The 19,216-nt window shown below is 40.2% G+C and overlaps 1 long non-coding RNA gene across 11 annotated transcripts in view; it reads left to right on the top strand.

The window, feature by feature from the left end:
• LOC147379244 (uncharacterized) overlaps positions 1–19,216 on the top strand; it is an 81,284-nt gene that overhangs the window by 1,953 nt on the left and 60,115 nt on the right. For 5 of the 11 annotated variants that reach the window (XR_015158330.1, XR_015158318.1, XR_015158312.1 and 2 more), the window contains exons 2-3: positions 5,725–5,817; positions 5,983–6,214. This is a non-coding gene — a long non-coding RNA (uncharacterized LOC147379244). Of the gene's footprint in view, positions 1–1,957; positions 2,076–5,724; positions 5,818–5,982; positions 7,764–19,216 lie in introns of those variants that run through there. The other 6 variants (XR_015158394.1, XR_015158392.1, XR_015158400.1 and 3 more) reach the window with 4 other exon arrangements.

Raw genomic sequence — 19,216 nt, 5'->3', positions numbered from 1 at the left:
GGGATTCTCCAGGCAAGAACACTGGAGTGGGTTGCCATTTCCTTCTCCAATGCATGAAAGTGAAAAGTGAAAGGGAAGTCGCTCAGTCGTGTCCGACTCTTAGCGACTCCATGGATTACAGCCTACCAGGCTCTTCCATCCATGGGATTTTCCAAGCAAGAGTACTGGAGTGGGGTGCCATTGCCTTCTCCGAGTAAACTGGGCTAGTTATTACTAAACTGCAAAATTCTTATCCCTAACATCCTTTCTTCCTGTCATTTAGATATGTTCAATCAATACTAGAGGATTTATGTGGAATTGCTTTAAAACAAAAGCACTACATGCATTTCAATATTTTTATTTAGAGTGAATGATTCCATTGGAATTATTGCCAGTGATAAAGCTGAGAGAATTGAGGTATAATGCAAGACTATTCCTGGAGGAGAGCATGGAAACCCACGCCAGTATTCTTGCCTGGAGAATCCTATGGACAGAGGAACCTGGTACAGTACAATCCACAGGGTCGCAAAGAGTCAGACTTGACTGAAGCAACTGAGCAGGCACCCAAGACTATCTAAAGGATTCAGCTCAGCTCAGCCGCTCAGTCGTGTCCAACTCTTTGCGACCCCATGAATCGCAGCATGCCAGGCCTCCCTGTCCATCACCAACTCCCAGAGTTCACTCAAACTCATATCCATAGAGTCGGTGATGCCATCCAGCCATCTCATCCTCTGCCGTCCCCTTCTCCTCCTGCCCCCAATCGCACCCAGCATCAGTCTTTTCCAGTGAGTCAACTCTTCGCATGAGGTGGCCAAAGTATTGGAATTTCAGTTTCAGCATCAGTCCTTCCAATGAACACCCAGGACTGATCTCTTTAGAATGGACTGTTTGGATCTCCTTGCAGTCCAAGGGACTCTCAAGAGTCTTCTCCAACACCACAGTTCAAAAGCATCAATTCTTCAACCCTCAGCTTTCTTCACAGTCCAACTCTCACATCCATACATGACCACTGAAAAAACCATAGCATTGACTAGACAGACCTTTGTTGGCAAAGTAATGGGTGCTTTTGAATATGCTATCTAGGTTGCTCATAACTTTCCTTCCAAGGAGTAAGCGTCTTTTAATTTCATGGCTGCAATCACCATCTGCAGTGATTTTGGAGCCCCCCAAAATAAAGTCTGACACTGTTTCCCCATCTACTTTCCATGAAGTGGTGGGACCAGATGCCATGATCTAAGTTTTCTGAATGTTGAGCTTTAAGCCAACTTTTTCACTCTCCTCTTTCACTTTCATCAAGAGGCTCTTTAGTTCCTCTTCACTTTCTGCCATAAGGGTGGTATCATCTGTATATCTGCATATCTGATACTTCTCCCAGCAATCTTGATTTCACCTTGTACTTTTTCCAGCCCAGTGTTTCTCATGATGTACTCTGCATATGAGTTAAATAAGCAGGGTGACAATATACAGCCTTGACATACTCCTTTTCCTATTTGGAACCAGTCTGTTGTTCCGTGTCCAATTCTAACTGTTGCTTCCTGACTTGCATATAGGTTTCTCAAGAGGCAGGTCAGGTGGTCTGGTATTCCCATCTCTTTCAGAATTTTCCACAGTTTATTGTGATCCACACAGTCAAAGGCTTTGGCGTAGTCAATAAAGCAGAAATAGATGATTTTCTGGAACTCTCTTGCTTTTTCCATGATCCAGAGGATGTTGGCAATTTGATCTCTGGTTCCTCTGCCATTTCTAAAACCACCTTGAACATCTGGAAGTTCACGGTTCATGTGTTGCTGAAGCCTGGCTTGGAGAATTTTGAGCATTACTTTACTAGCATGTGAAATCAGTGCAATTGTGCAGTAGTTTGAGCATTCTTTGGCATTGCCTTTCTTTGGAATTGGAATGAAAACTGACCTTTTCCAGTCCTGTGGCCGCTGCTGAGTTTTCCAAATTTGCTAGCATATTGAGTGCAGCACTTTCACAGCATTGTCTTTCAGGATCTGAAATAGCTCAACTAGAATTCCATCACCTCCACTAGCTTTGTTCCTGGTGATGCTTTCTAAGGCCCACTTGACTTCACATTCCAGGATGTCTGGCTCTAGGTAAGTGATCACACCATCATGATTATCTTGGTCGTAAAGATCTTTTTTGTACAGTTTTTCTGTGTATTCCTGCCACCTCTTCTTAATATCTTCTGCTTCTGTTAGGTCCATACTATTTCTGTCCGTTATGGTGCCCATGTTTGGATGAAATGTTCCCTTGGTATCTCATTTTCTTGAAGAAATCTCTTAGTCTTTCCATTCTATTGTTTTCTGTTGTTTTAAAAGAAGCTTAAGGCAAAGGAGAAAAGGAAAGATACACCTATTTGAATGTGGAGTTCCACAGAATAGCAGGGCGAGATAGGAAAGACTTCCTCAGTGATCAATGTAAAGAAATAGAGGAAAACAATTTAATGAAATACCCATCATATATTTTTTTAAAAAATGAACTTGCTCTTAGAAAATTAAAGTTTTACATTATGTCATTATTATATCCCCTGTAGCTGTTGTTGTAGTTGTTCAGTCACTAAGTTGTGGCTGACTCTGTGACCTCATGGACTGCAGTACACTGGGTTCCTCTGTCTTCCACTATCTTCTGGAAGTGAAAGTGAAAGTTTCTCTGTCATGTCTAACTCTTAGCAACCCCATGGACTATATAGTACATGGAGTTCTCCAGGCCAGAATACTGAAGTGGGTAACCTTCCCTTCTCCAGGGGATCTTCCCAACCCAAGGATCGAACCCAGGTCTCTCACATTGCAGGCAGATTCTTTACCAGCTGAGCCACAAGGGAAGCCCACTATCTCGAAGTCTGCTCAAATTTATGTCCATTGAATACCTAACATTCCAGGTTCCTATGCAATATTGTTCTTTACAGCATCGGACTTTGGTTTCAGCACCAGACACATCCACAACTGACCATCGTTTCTGCTTTGGCCCAACCTCTACATTCTTTCTGGAGCTATTAGTAATTGCCCTCTACTCTTTCCCAGTAGCATATTGTACACCTTCTGGCCTGGGGACTCATCTTTCAGTTTCATATCTTTTTGCCTTTTCATACTGTTCATGGAGTTCTCATGGCAAGAATACTGGAGCGGGTTGCAGTTCCCTCCCCTAGTGGCCAAGTTTTGTCAGAACTCTTCATTATGATCCATCTGTTTTCGGTGGCCCTGCATGGCATGGCTCATAGCTTCATTGAGTTACTCAGGCCCCTTCACCATGACAAGGCTGTGATCCATCAATGGGTCCCCTGCAGCAGTGGTACTCAATTAGGGAATATTGCCTCTTGGTGGGGAAAGGGTACATTGGACAACCTCTGAAAACATTTTTGGTGTCATAACCAAGGAGTAGGGATTGGTATCTAGTGGGAAGAGGCCAGGAATATTGCAAAACATCCTACACTGTACAAGGCAATTCCAACAACAAAGAATTAACCAGCCCAAAATGTCAATAGTGATATGCTATTGAGAAATTCTGACCTACAAAATTCTGCTGTTAGGTAGTAAGGTTTTAGGTATGAAAGCTTTATTGTTTAGCATTCTTTTCTACAGCATAAAAAGTGTGTGTATTTACACTTATTGCATATCTTGTGATTATAATGTTATGAACATTGTCAATTCAAAGAAACTTTGTATCATTACAGCTGTTACTAGTATACATCTGCTCAAAGTATAAATGTCACATTTTGAGCATTATAAAAATAATACTTCATTGAAATACATTTCTTAAGAGATTGGATTTTTTTATCATTTAGGTAAAGTTTTTACAGATGAGTATTATTTATTGCTGTAATCTGACAGAGTTCAACATAATTCTTTTTCTCTTTTTCAACTTAAGAGATGTAAAGGCCAAAATGTCTGTTTATTTGAGAGGAGTTAAAAAATGTTACACAGTAATGTCCTTTAATAATTTTTATTCCTTCAGTGTTATATGCCAAAAATCATTACTTACAGTGGTTTATCAGAATATTTTTAATGGACATATCAGTTAGGTTTTCCAGTTTAGAAGCAAAGCATTGGAATCTTGATTTAGAAAATGATTCCTTACTGAGTCACTAATTTTCTCATTATTGACTGTTTAGTCCCCTCATCGTTATGTCCTAAAACAATATATCATAATAAATTTAGGATGTGTAAGAGGCATTCCTTTTGGAAAGGCCAAAGAGATAATTCTGTGTACTTAAGTACCTAAAATAGTGTCTGATTTAAGTGATTGTTTATTAGTAGTTGTTGTATAGGTGGATGGACGAACAACTGAAGTAATTAACACTTTAGGATTAAATACTATTGTAATAGTCCAAAGCTGGAAATGACAGCTGATAGCAAGGCTCAGACAAGTCTGCCTGCAATGCGGGAGACCCAGGTTAAAGTTGATGAGAATATTCTGAATATATTCCAAAGATAGATCTAACAGAATTTACTCAAGGTTTGGGTGAGAGTAAGAACAGCATCAGCTATCAATGCATAGTTTTTGTCCTAAACTACTAAAAGAGTTACCACTTTACTGAGGTGAAGAAGGTTGAGAGGAAAAGAATGAGAAAGATATTGCATTGGCCAAAAAGTTTGTTTGGGTTTTTCTGTAACATCTTGTGGAAAAACCTGATTGTCCTCCAGTTAAAAATAAATACAAAAAGAAAAACCTGAGCAAACTTTTTGGCCAACGCAATACAAGAGAAGGCAATGGCACCCCACTCCAGTACTCCTGCCTGGAAAATCCCATGGATGGAGGAGCCTGGTGGGCTGCAGTCCATGGGGTCGCTACAAGTCGGATACGACTGAGCGACTTCACTTTCATTTTTCATTTTCATGCATTGGAGAAGGAGGTGGCAACCCACTCCAGTGTTCTTGCCTGGAGAATCCCAGGGACGGGGGAGCCTGGTGGGCTGCTGTCTCTGGGGTCACACAGAGTCGGACACAACTGAAGTGACTTAGCAGCAGCAATACAAGTAAAATTTTCCATGTCCATTTACTTCAGTGCCACATTTGTGTTTCTAAGCTTGATTTAGCTATTGAGACATACAGTTATCTATCAATGTATGAATAATTATTACTTTTAGTCTAATTGAAAGACCTGTGTCATCACAAAATGATGGGGTCTTTTCCCTGTTTTCAGTTCTGACACCTAAAATTGAAATGCTTGACAATGTTAGCTGTAAGTCTTCCACTAACTAATGTTAATTATCTGATTTACGTATATTGTTAAAAGCTGTTCAGTGTTTCAATAACGTTTTAATCGCATTTTACTATACTTTAAATCAATGACATTATACACAGGTTTTTTTTAGGATGGATTTAATATCAAACAGTTGGCTCTGTTGGATAAAAATAGACTTCTCAAACTCATAAACATCAAAACCATGATTTTGCTTGAGAACATTGAATCATAGTTTTTCTGACATGGTCAGAATAATTCAAATTAGCTCAAGTGCAACTGTAATTTATAATTCTTGATTTATATTAATTCTGATTAACATGCAATATTACATAAGTGTTTTCTGCCTTAACTAGACTAATCCAGAGAGGCACATTTTCTCTTAGTAAATTTTTATTACTTCTGGTTTTTATTCCCCCAGTTTGTTTCAGCAGAGAAAGTAAGATATGCAAAGACAAAAAAATTAACAGCATTTCAATGAGAGATCACTTACTACCCTGTATTAAGATCTGTTGAAAAATTAAACCAAAGCCTATGTAAATTAATATTATTTTCTATTTTTAGGAGTTGGCCTACGTACTGGAAATGCCCCTTATCCAATTTCACCAAGTACAAGATTCTGAGGTTTGGGGTTCTTAGAGTCCTGTGGAGAGACAGGTACATACATATTAACTTTAACATGTTTGTGAGAAATGTGATGTAAGCAAATATTAAAGGATCATAAACAAGAAATTGTTATAGCTATAGACATTACCTTTGCATTGATAGCACTCCTTTTAGGAGAGTTCACTAATATAATTTTGCTTCTTTTTTCCTTCATAGTCTGTTTTCCTCATAAGCCTCACATTCTGTGACTCCTACCTCCCTGAATTTACTGATGATGTTCCTGCCATCTCTGCTGGATGATAATAACTGCAGCCCAATGCTCGCTCTTAAGCAAGCAAGCAAAAAGTTGGGAGAACCACAGCTGCCCTTTTCAGAGCAACAGCATCTTCTGGGTAGCTAATGCTTGGACTTCTAAGTAAAGATCCCTTCATGGAAACCACACGTATAGGTAAAATATCTGAGTAGTCTCCAGCCTAATTGTTGTGCTCATTTTATAAAAATCAGCCACAGCTGAGGAAGCCTATTTATGTCTTGTGTTTGAGTATCATAGTGTGTATTTAGCATTCAAAATTATGTGGTTGATAAATGTTTTTGTTTTTTTCCTTATAAAAGAGTTTATAAACCCTTTAGGCAAATAAGAAGTCCCATTTTGGGGACCTAAAGATTCTGTCACTAATTCCTGTGTGTGGGGTGTATATATGTGGGAGGGCATTCCCCACATGAGCAATTCTCTGACATCAGCTGGGTGTCCTACAATTTGACTCGATTCTAACATTATGTATTTGGAGACAGTATTAGATTCCACAGGTTAAGGACTCAGTCCCACAAGACCACCCTGTAGTTCAGAAGAAAATTGTGAGCCCAGGTTATTACCTGTGCTTCTGATGACCAGCTACAAATCAGAGGTTCCTAGGACCCACTCCTTGGGTTATAGGTTAAGGAGTCAGTCCCCATAAGACTCCCACTCCCACTTCAGAAGCCAGTTGTGAGTCTAGGTTATCACCTATGCTTCTCACCATATGCCATCCTTGGATTTGGTTAATTTGCTAAAGTGGCTCAAAAAACTCATTTTATGTACTAGATTACTGTTTTATTATAAAAGGATATTACTCAGGAACTGCAAAATAGAAGAGATGCATAGGGCAAGGTATCAGAAAAGGACTCAAAGTTTCCATGCCCTCTCCGAGTGTGCCACTGTCCTAACTCTCTACCTGTTCGCCAACCCAGGAGTTCTCTGACCCATCCTGTTAAAATTTTGTGGAGACTTCATTCATAGGCAAAACTGATTAAACTTTTGGTCGGCCATAGGTGATTGATTCAACATCCAGTCCCTTCTTTCCCCTCCCCTAGGACAGAGTGGGACTGAAAAGTTCTCTGTTTGAATTGGTTCCCCTGGCAACCAGCAGCATCCTTAGGTGCTCTGCAAAAGTCACCTCATTAACATAGAACCAGCTGTAGGGGAAGGGGGCTTGTTATGAATAAGATATCTTCACCTTGATGGCTCTGGAGTGATTTAAGGAACTGAGGACAAGAGATCAAGTATTGTAACAAAAGGTGCACACATTGCTGGCTGCTCAGGAAATTCCAAGTGTTTAGAACTTTGGGCCAGGAACCAAAGGCCAAATATGTATTTCTTACTATGTCCTATGATGTCTCTTATATGCGGAATCTAAAAAGAAATGACACAAATGAACTTATTAATTTAACAGAAACAGTCTCACAAACTTATAGTTGCCCAGGGGAAGGATGGGGGACTGGGATAGTTACAGAGTTTGGGATGGACATGTACACACTGCTATATTTAAAACCAACAGGACCTACTGTCCTACAGGGAACTCTGCTCAATGTTATGTGGCAGCCTGGATGGGAGGGGAGTTTGGGGGGAATGAATGCATGTATATATATGGCTGAGTCCCTTTGCTGTCCACCTGAAACTATCACAACATTCTTAAGTGGCTGTACTTCCATATAAAATAAAAATAACTATATCACAGAAACTAACTGAAGAGATGTCTTATCATCCAGTATAATCTAATTGTATAGTATGGCCAGTAGAACTGTGAGTTCTGAATAGAAATATAACTGATTGACCTGTCTATCCAATTTGACAGATTGAGAGGCTTTTTTCTTTCTCTTGTCTTCTAGGAAATAGTAAAGCTCTAGTAATTTTTTGAGAAGTTGTTACTGAACCGAATTTGGGTCCACTTGCCTGCCTTGTAGCAAAGCCAACCTACTGGCACTAGGTTGTAGGAAAGGAAAGTACAGTATTTATTTGCAGGGCCCCAACCCCTGTGGCTCACACAGTAAAGAATCTGCCTGCAGTGTGGGAGACCTGGGTTCGATCCCTGGGTTGGGAAGATCCCTTGGAGAAGGGAATGGCAACCCACTCCAGTATTCTTGCCTAGAGAATTCCATGGACAGATGAGCCTGGCAGGGCTACAGTCCATGGGGTTGCAAAGGGTTGGACACGACTGAGCAACTAACAAGCAAGGAGAAGGGCTTCCCTGATGGCTCCGCAGGTAAAGAATCCTCCTGCAATGCAGGAGACACAGGAGACATGGGTTTAATCCCTGTGTTGGGAAGATCCCCTGAAGGAGGAAAATGGCAACCCACTCCAGTATTCTTGCCTGAAAAATCCTGTGGACAGAGGAGCCTGGCAGGCTATAGTCCATGGGGTCGCAAAGAGTGGAACATGACTGAGCACACATTTCCTTGACACAAGCAAGGAAAAAGGGCTGTTTGTGTTCAAAAGACCCAACCCCCAGTGGCTTTCCTGGAAGGGTTTTTAAAGGCAACATTTGGGATGAGGGTTTCAACTCATGGACTTTCTTCTAATTGGTTAGTGGTGAGGTAATAGCATGACCTTTTAGGAATCTCAACCATCAGCTTTGTGGTTCCAACCAGTCAGGGGTCTGTGTGCTTGTGGTCAGCATGTAGTCACCTTCTTCCATTTGGGTTGCTGCTAAGTAGCTTGAGTCGTGTCCGACTCTGTGCGACCCCAGAGACAGCAGCCCACTAGGCTCCTCCATCCCTGGGATTCTCCAGGCAAGAACACTGGAGTGGGTTGCCATTTCCTTCTCCAATGCATGAAAGTGAAAAAGTGAAAGTGAAGTCCTGCCGACTCTTAGCAACCCCATGGACTGCAGCCTACCAGGCTCGTCCGCCCATGGGATCTTCCAGGCAAGAGTACTGGAGTGGCTTGCCATTGCCTTCTCCGTAGGGGGATCTTAATTTCTATAGACCAACAGGGAGATATTCATCAGATTGTTAGGTGTATCTCTTGAGGAAAAACTAGGTCTCTTTTTTTTCCACTATCATTACTTTTCTTGCTTTACTGCTTTTCCTTTGTTTCTGTATTCTCTCACTTCCCTAATTAGTAACAGTTTGACCCTGCTCTTTGGAACTCAGGGAAGGCCTAGGAGATTAAAGCCTTTTTTTGCAAACAAGAAACAGGAGACATGGAGGGGCTTTTGTACCCAGGAGGGCCCAGCAGGATCCTGCTCAATTTCAAAGTCAAGAATTAAAATTTTAAATCACATCAAAGGGATTAGAAATATTACGTATTCCTTTATTATAAATAAGCTTCCTTGAAGATTTGCCTCCTTCTTAGAAAATACAAGTTTAATAATTATAGGTAAGTAAAATATATATATTTTTTAAAAAGTGGTCTAATTAATGATAACAGGATTGCTAGAACTTATTGACCAACTGAAAACAGCAACTTAGTGGATTAAACTGAAATGTCAAAATAAAGTATGTTTTTATAGGCGTTACATTATTCTAACATAAGTGAAATTCACTCAGTCATGTCTGACTCTTTGCAACCCCATGGACTGTAGCCTGCTGGGCTCCTCTGTCCATGGAATTTTCCAGGCAAGAATACTGGAGTGGGTAGCCATTCCCTTCTTCAGGAAATCTTCCCAACCCAGGGATTGAACCCAGGACTCCCACACTGCAGGCGGATTCTTTACCATCTGAGCCACCATGGAAGCCCGTTCTAACATAAGGTAGCACTTAATTACAGCTATCAGTTTGCAGACCTAGTGGCAAATACAGTAATTGAAGTTCTAGAATTTATTTTAAAAGAAGCTTTAAACTCTACATAAGGGCAGATTTTATTTTATTTTATTTTTGGCTGTGCTGCATGGCTTGCAGGATCTTAGTTCCCATACCAGGGATCAAACCCAGACCCTAGGAGTGAAAGCCTCCAGTCTGACCATTAGACAGTCAGGAAATTGCCAAGGGAAGATTTTAACTCTTTCTTTGGGTAAGGTTTTGATTCCCAAGTCTTTAAGACACTAGCACTTAGTATGGAACTGTAGATAATGAACAATAATTTAGAAAACAGTAATCTCCAATATTAGGAGAGAAAAACTAGCTCACTGTCAGTCTTAAAGCAATGGCCAATAGTAAATAGTAAACATTTTGCAGTAAAAATCATTAAATCATAACATGAATAATCATTTATTAATTGTTGGGAATGTTTGTCCCTTCTAAATTGACTACAAACTTGAAGTAATTGCAAAGGAAATTTCAGAGAAAATACTAAGAAAAAAAGTATCTTAAAAAATTGCTTTCAAATTCCACAGATGTTTTTAAAAGTCACAGCTTAATATGCAGGTTAATCCTCAGGAATACTATAGGTCAGCTTTCTAGAGATCTCCGAAGTGCTTTCTATTCATTATTATTTCTCCTCAGCATCATTATATCTTGCAAATTATAGAATACTTGACATCCTTAAACACCAAACTCTGTTTCCTCACTTACAGTGACTGCTAATTTCTGTTTCGGTACCCTTTCATATGATGCAGCCTGGAAACTCCAGAAATAAGCTTGGGCAAAATGGGGATTATCGTCCATATATTCTTTTTAACAGGGACATTGACCATTGTCCTGTGCTGACATTGTCCATAATCTGAAACAATTGATTCATATATTTTGTCCAGTTTCTATTCGTTATGCATGCATGTGCTCAGTTGCTCAGTCATGTCTGACTCTTTGTGACTACATGGAGTGTAGCCCGCCAGGCTTCTCTGCCCATGGGATTATCTTGGCAAGAAAACTGGAGTGGGTTGCCATTTTCTCCTTCAGAGGATCTTCCCAATCGGGGATCAAACCTGCGTTTCCTGCATTAGCAGATGGATTCTTTGTCACTGAGCCACCTGGGAAGCCCTATTTTTTATGGCAGGAGGTTAAAATCTGGTTCCTCTTATTCCACCATAGCTGGAAACTAAACTTCAGAGTGTTTAAAAGAATTTTTTTTGAAATTCCATTCCTGGAGAAGGCACAAACTTTCCAGCTTTACTACTCACTAAATTCAGTTTTAGAATGAACAGTTTCACACACATTTATGTCACTTGCTTGGTCCCTAAAGTTGGCTGAGTTTGCACTGATTTCTAGTGTCACCTTTCCAGTCAGCTTTCTATACTTAGACTTTTCCCTTTTACAACACAAGAGTTCCTATGACTGTTCAAGAAAAAATGACAAAATTAATACACGGGGCAATCCAAATCCAAACAGCAAAGGACATTTTCCCCAAAGAAGCCAAAAAAACCTGTAGAAACGTGATACCTAGGTACACTTGCTTCACAAAACAAAACTGAGCTGCTCTAAGATATTTACATTCAAGATTCTTGAGCTTTGCCCAGGAACAATAGATTGATGACTTGATTTACATTTACTTTACAGGCCACTTTGTGTCTTTCTTAGAGCAAAGAAATAATCTAAAGGTATATTTAACCTCTTAAAAGGTAGACATATTATAATATTTAGATGGCATTTTCCCCAGTTTGTATTCATCAGTGATTCAGAAGCATCTTGTAGTCCAGTTTGTTACCTTTTTGCATAAATGTAGTGAAATAGACAAATATTTGGTCTTTGTCTCTAGTTCCTCACACAAAACTAAAATTTCTTGAACTTCTTTAGTGATAAGCAGGCCTTTAGATCACTTCAGAATGGGGTCTGGTCACCAGAAAGGCCAATCTGTTGTCAGGGGAGTGTGTAATTTTCTTGGTTCTGTCTCACGTCAGCAAAGATTTGAAATGGCAAACCAGTATTACAGCTTGGTTACAGCTCAGTTTTATTTGGCAAGCAAAGGATAGTACACCCTTGAGGCATGAAAGTGGGCTGACCCAAAAGGAGAGGCTTCAATCCATCCTGGCTTCCTCTTTTTATCAGTTGTACCCCCACCCCCACCCCCGCCAGCCCTATGTAAATTGGGCTAGCCAAGAAGGGGAGTGTTTGTTTGACCTGAAGTTCTCACTCAGGTCCATGGGTTTTCTTTTGTTCCATTTTCATAGACTTTTCCCTTTCTTTGTCTTTTAGCCCCTGCTATTTTGGATTCCTTTTTCCTATTCTAACTACCTAGCACCATGATTAGAAGCTTGGAAGTTTTGTTGCCTGAAAACTACATAGATTTGCCTCTTGGAGAGTGCAAAAGACATAACCAAGCCAAAGAGCAGAGGAAGGATTTATTCCTTGCAGCAAGTGAGGAGGATAACAGGGATTTCTCCCAAAGCCTTCTCTCCCCATACAGCAAAATTGAGGAAGTTTTAAGCTAAGAGTATATTCATATTCATGAAAGGGCTTGAGTAGTGTATGCATATTCCTGAAGGGGCTTAAGCAAAGGAGAATTTCACACTGTATTGGGGCAGAGGTTGACCAGGTCCAGGCTTTAGTTGATTAAAAGTCACAAATATCAGGAAAGGTCAGCATCATCTTTCCTTAGGTTCCACTACTCTGACATCTCAGCATGTAGGTAGTTCACTGTCCTTCACCTGAATGGATAGTTCCTGTGAAACTCAAAGATATGTATCAGAGTGTTATGTATATCCCTTGAGGAGGAACTATGAATCTGTTTTATCACTGAACTGTTGCTCCTTGACCGCTTTTGCTTTGTTCCTACATTTCCTCACTTCTTTTAAGATTATTAATTACTGAGACCTGTTAGCAGAAACACACTGACTAAAACTGTCCACCCTGGCCAGGCACCATAGTAACCATTTGCAAGGGTTGTTTTATGACTGGAGGTCCTGGTAAGGAACAAGAGCTAATAAGCCACCACCAACTGGTAGAGTTCAGGAAAAGTCCAAAGGAGACACCATGTATCTGAGCACCTCCCAGAATCCTCCTCGCTGGCATCCATCTTGGCTGAGCAATGCGTGTACCACCAGGAAGGACTCTTGAGTCAAAACAATTAGTCAGAGACAACCTGGAAGCTAATCCTATTACCATAGAACCCGAGACTGGGAGCCGTGTGACAGAGCAGTTCTCCTGGGTTCCCTTACCCTACTGCTCTTTGCCTGGGGTCCCCTTCCCAATTAACTCTCTTGCGTTGTCAGCAAGTGTATCTCCTCAGATGATTCATTTCCAAGTGTTAGACAAGAGCCCCATTTGGGGCCTGGAAAGGGTCTCCCTTCCTGCAATAGACTTTGTGAAGAGCAAGTATTGTGGCCAGGCTTAGATCACAAAATGACTTAGGACAAAAATGGCTTCTCACATGTTTACAAAGCCATGCCTGGTTCTCTTTCGCTGGGACCCCTTACCCTATCCACTTACACTTTCAGTCCTACCCTCCAACCTTCAGGAAGCAGGGAGGGGCTGGTGACTGGGTATTTACAAGTTTTCAGTAACTTAGTCATCATGCCCATATAATGATACCTCCTTAAAAACCCCTAATGGATGGAATCTGGAGAGTTTTTCATTTGATAAACTCATTGAGGTGCTGGGGTTAATGCATCCAAAAAAGGCACTGAAGTTTCCCATCACTGCCGCCATACGTTGCCCTACATACCTCTTCCATTTGACTGTTGCTGAGGTATATCTTCTATAATAGACCAGTTCAGTTCAGTTCAGTTCAGTCCCTCAGTGGTGTCCGACTCTTTGCAACCCCATGAATCGCAGCATGCCAGGCCTCCCTGTCCATCACCAACTCCCAGAGTTCACTCAAACTCACGTCCATCAAGTCGGTGATGCCATCCAGCCATCTCATCCTCTGTTGTCCCCTTTTCCTCCTGCCCCCAATCCCTCCCAGCATCAGTCTTTTCCAATTAGTCAACTCTTCACATGAGGTGGCCAAAGTACTGGAGCTTCAGCTTTAGCATCATTCCCTCCAAAGAACACCCAGGGCTGACCTCCTTCAGAAAGGACTGGTTGGATCTCCTTGCATTCCAAGGGACTTGCAGGAGTCTTCTCCAACACCACAGTTCAAAAGCATCAATTTTTCAGCACTCAGCTTTCTTCACTGTCCAACTCTCACATCCATACATGACCACTGGAAAAACCATAGCCTTGACTAGACAGACCTTTGTTGCAAAGTAATGTCTCTGCTTTTCAATAGACCAGTAGTCATAAGTAAATGCTATTTTTTTTTTTTTTTTTGATTCTGTGAGTAGTTCTGGTGAGCTACCAAATCTATGGAGAGGGTTGAGGGAACCCTTGATATTTAATCTGCTGAGCAGAGATATGAGTAGCTTTTGCACACCATTTTTGGCCAGAATTTCAAGAGGGGGTGTCTTTTGTGAAACTGAGACACTTGTAGATCCTGATGCTAACTCTGGGAGTTGGTGTCAGAATTTAATTATTGGAAACCTAGGTGATACAAGAGTTAGTTGATATGAATAAACAACAAATATCTACTTTTAACAATGATAGTTGTTATGGGCTGAATTGTGTTTCCCAGAAGTTTATATGTTGAAATCCGAATCCCCAGTACCTCAAAGTATAATCGTAGTTGGAAATAAGGTCTTTAAAGCAATAATTAACTTAAAATTAGGCATTAGCATGGTCCTAAGCTAATCTGACTGGTGTTCTGGGAGTGGTTCTGACAAAGTGAAGCAGTTAGGGTAGGGGTTCCCTGGAGAAAGAGAACCAGGCATGATTTTCTGGACATAAGAGATGCCATTTGGGGCCTAAGTCATTTACTCTTATAGAAGAAGAAACTTGGACACAAAAACTGACACGAGGGAGTGTGCACACAGAGACAAGATCATGTGAAGAGGCAGTGAGAGTTCTGCCATCTGCAAACCAAGGAGATAGGCCTCAGAGGAAATCAATACTGCTGGCACCTTGATCTTAAACATCCAGCCTCCAGAACTTTGAGAAAATAAATGTCTGTTGTTTAAGCCACCCAGTCTGTGGTATTTTGTTATGGCAGTCCCAGAAAACTAACACAGTTTATTATTCCTTCTTCATTTCTATTGACATATGCTCATTTCAGGCCTGCATCTTCAGCCAGAAAATTGTAGGAGCACATTAACTGGTATCCCTGTCTCACTGTATCCCAGCGTGAAGATTTGAATTGTGATTTTCAAACTTTAAAGCTCAGTGCATAAAAAAGACAAACAAACAAACAAACAAACAAAAAACCTCAGCATGTAAAGCATATATCAGAATTAGTGGTATAAAAGGTCAAATGGAGGAAAATTGAGCACAGAACAAAAATACAAGTGGATAGAAAGTGTAAAAGACAAGATCAGAAAACTGAAAGACATAGATGACCCGACAGTGAGTAACAGGAGTTCCAAAGGGAGGAAGCAAAAAGATGGAGAAGTACTTCATATAAAAAAAATTTTATATAGAAAAAATAAAAAGTTCCTGAACTAGAGAAAGATCTGCAGAATAAAAGGTCCCACTCAGCCATGACTGATGAAGGAAGACATTGTTGTAGAAAATTCGACTATAGACTTAAAATTTTAAATAAGACTTTGTCATTTACTAAGAATGACATTGCAGAAAAGGAGAGGAGTTCCCATCAGCTATAGCAAAGCAATCATAACTAATTTCTTAATACATAAAATTATCATGGTTTACTTTAAACACAATGAAAGCCCAATTCCAGGAAGTACATTACAGGCAAAAAGGAAGAAAGGACTTCACTGACCCTGAGAAAGGAAATATTGGCAGTCAGAAATTAGCAAACAAACTGTCTCCCTGAAAAATGTGCCAATATCATACAATTAGGAAGGATCATAGAATCTACTCATTAGTATCTTAAGGATCTATCATTTTGTTGAAATTTCAACTTCCTTTACATTCTGACTTTTAATAGTATCTTGTTATGGACATATTAGAAATAATCTAGTTAAATTTCTAAGTTCCAAGGATAAAGAAAAAGTCTGCCTTCTTTGGAGAAAGAGTAAATCTTGAAGGCAAAAGAATCAGATCACCTTTTAATTACGCCATTAGAAGCAAGAGAAAAATTAAGTATCATTTATATGGAGAAAAAGGACTGATCAAATAACTAATTCAGATATCATTTAATTGTCAATTTCAAAGAAAGTTATTTGGAAATACATGAAGACTGATAGAATATATCAGTAGTACAATTAAAGAAACAATAAAGGAAAGGACTGTAAATAAGCAACAAACAAAAAAATATAGATCTCAGGACAGGAAGATGGACTAAATGAAAGAGTGATGAGCTTTAACATGTCTGTAACCTGAAGAGAATTCTAAACAGAAATGCAGGCTGGGTACGTGTAATATGAGTCCTAATGGTCAGTTCTTGAAATAGATGTGGCATACTGTAAGACTACACTGATAATAGACTCTGAAAGTGAAAAGTGAAAGTGTTAGTTGCTCAGTCCTGTCTAACTCTTTGCAACCCCATGCACTGTAGCCCGCCAGGCTTCTCTGTCTGAGGAATTCTCCAGGCAAGAATACTGGAATAGTTAGCCATTCCCTTCTCCAGAGGATCTTCCTGACTCAAGGACTGAACCCAGGTCTCCTGCATTGCAGGCGGATTCTTTATTGTCTGAGCCAGGGAAGATAAGACTCTAGCTAAAAGTAATTAAAATAGGGCAATAAATCCTAGGAGTTTGGAGGTGAGGAGACGAGAAATAAAAGTGTTTTAAATAGTTCACCGAGTGAAGGAACTGAGCACCTAAAAAGAGAATTAATTGTTGTTTTTTTTATTTTCATAAAGCCCTTACTTTTCATATGGATTTTGAGTAAATGAAAATTATAATCACCAGTTGAATGGAAAAGTATAGTAAAATTTCCAAATTAAAAAGAGGAAAAAGATAAGTAATGGTGATGATCAGACAGGAAAACTAATAAGGGAAATATTTAGAAGGAAATAAGGAAAAAGTTAAAAAATGCAAACAAGGTAAGGTGAAAGCAGTAAATCACACAAATGGTTAAATTCCCCAACATATAAAACAGAATCTCAGATTGAGTTGATAAAAACAAATCTACCCATGTATTCCTAAACACATACACACACATTTAAGCAAAGCAATGAAGAAATGTTTGAAATAAGAAATAGGATAAGAGAAAAGCAACTGCATACAAATGGAGGAAAGGCAACATTAATAGATAAAATAAAAATTAAAAGTATTAAGATAAAGATTATTCAATGATAAAATGCTCAGTTTACAAAGAGATTATAACAATTATAAGCCAGTTTTTAAGTTACTATCTCTCAGCTTCATATTTACCCTTGTATATTTTGTTTTGTGATGTTAGAACTAGAGCTCTGGAAATTGCATTTCTGATTTGTCTACTTGCTCCCTGTTAAGCTCTGGCAATAGGGGAAATAAAGGGTGATCACAAGACAGAGGAGGAGGAAAGAAACTCTTTTTTCTTATACCATTTGCTTCTTGTTCCTATTCAGTTCAGTCGCTCAGTCGTGTCCGACTCTTTGCGACCCCATGAATCGCAGCATGCCAGGCCTCCCTGTCCATCACCAACTCTCGGAGTTCACTCAAACTCACGTCCATCGAGTCAGTGATGCCATCCAGCCATCTCATCCTCTGTTGTCCCCTTCTCCTCCTGCCCCCAATCCCTGCCAGCATCAGGGTCTTTTCCAATGAGTCAACTCTTCGCATGAGGTGGCCAAAGTACTGGAGTTTCAGCTTTAGCATCATTCCTTCCAAAGAAATCCCAGGGCTGATCTCCTTCAGAATGGACTGGTTGGATCTCCTTGCAGTCCAAGGGACTCTCAAGAGTCGTCTCCAACACCACAGTTCAAAAGCATCAGTTCTTCGACCCTCAGCTTTCTTCACAGTCCAACTCTCGCATCCATACATGACCACTGGAAAAACAATAGCCTTGACTAGACGGACCTTTGTTGGCAAAGTAATGTCTCTGCTTTTCAATGTGATATCTAGGTTGGTCATAACTTTTCTTCCAAGGAGTAAGTGTCTTTTAATTTCATGGCTGCAGTCACCATCTGCAGTGATTTTGGAGCCCAAAAAAATAAAGTCTGACACTGTTTCCACTGTTTCCCCATCTATTTGCCATGAAGTGATGGGACCAGATGCCATGATCTTCGTTTTCTGAATGTTGAGCTTTAAGCCAACTTTTTCACTCTCCTCTTTCACTCTCATCAAGAGGCTTTTTAGCTCCTCTTCACTTTCTGCCATAAGGGTGGTATTATCTGCATATCTGAGGTTATTGATATTTCTCCCGGCAATCTTGATTCCAGCTTCTGCTTCTTCCAGCCCAGAGTTTCTCATGATGTACTTTTTCCTATTAGCATCACTTTAATAAAGCTTCGGGGCTTCTCTGGAAGCTCAGCTGGTAAAGAATCTACCTGCAATGCAGGAAACCCTAGTTCAATTCCTGGGTCAGGAAGATCCACTGGAAAAGGGATAGGCTACTCACTCCAGTATTCATAGGTTCCTTGGTGGCTCAGATGGTAACGAATCAACCTATAATATGGGAAATCTGGATTTGATGCCTGAGTTGGGAAGATCCCTTGGAGGAGGGCATGGAAACCCATTCCAGTATTCTTGCCTGGAGAATCCCCATGGACAGAGGAGCGTGATGGGCTACAGTCCGTGGGGTGGTAAACAGTTGGACATGACTGAGTGAGTAAGCACAAGCACAATAAAGCTTCACTTGTTACTAACATTTCCTCATCACAGCAGCAGTTGACTGTAGTTTTGCAGTCTTTCAAATACCATGCTGAATATGCCCACTCAGGGGAACCAACACCACTGTAGCTCTGGCTTCTCTTAGGGCTGGATCCCAATTCCATGAGTCCCTTCATTTGAACTCAGAATTGCCAGCACCAGCCAAGTACTAAACACTTCTTTAGTTTTCCAGATCTAGATATGGTAGTTACTTCCTACAGTTTCTAGCCCTGTAATGGTCAAGAATTTTTCTTTTGCCTTTTGGTACTTTAATGAACTTTTTATATTAAGGAATCTCACTTAAATAACTGTAGGATTCTGAGAAAGTGGTAGTGGAGACGTAACATGTTTGAGATCTTTGGAATTCCCACATTAAAAGACACTGCAGCTAGATTAACAAAGCTAAAAACAATATTTGCAAAAAAGATAACAGACTATCCTCACAAACCTGAGAATACAAGCAGGTGAGAAAAGCCACCAGTAGCCACAAGACCCATGTCTGATCAGTGTCTATGTAGGGGGAAGCAATGTGAAGCCATGGGGCATCTGATGGACCTGAGGAGAAAAACTCCACATAAACTAAAACTTACTCA

This window comes from Bos grunniens, chromosome 1, assembly GCF_055505025.1.
Source record: "Bos grunniens cultivar Pamir isolate PY7600 chromosome 1, Bosgru_T2T1.0, whole genome shotgun sequence".
NCBI lineage: Eukaryota > Metazoa > Chordata > Mammalia > Artiodactyla > Bovidae > Bos > Bos grunniens.
Note: the sequence above shows the minus strand (reverse complement) of the source record. Positions and strands in the feature narration are given on the sequence as shown.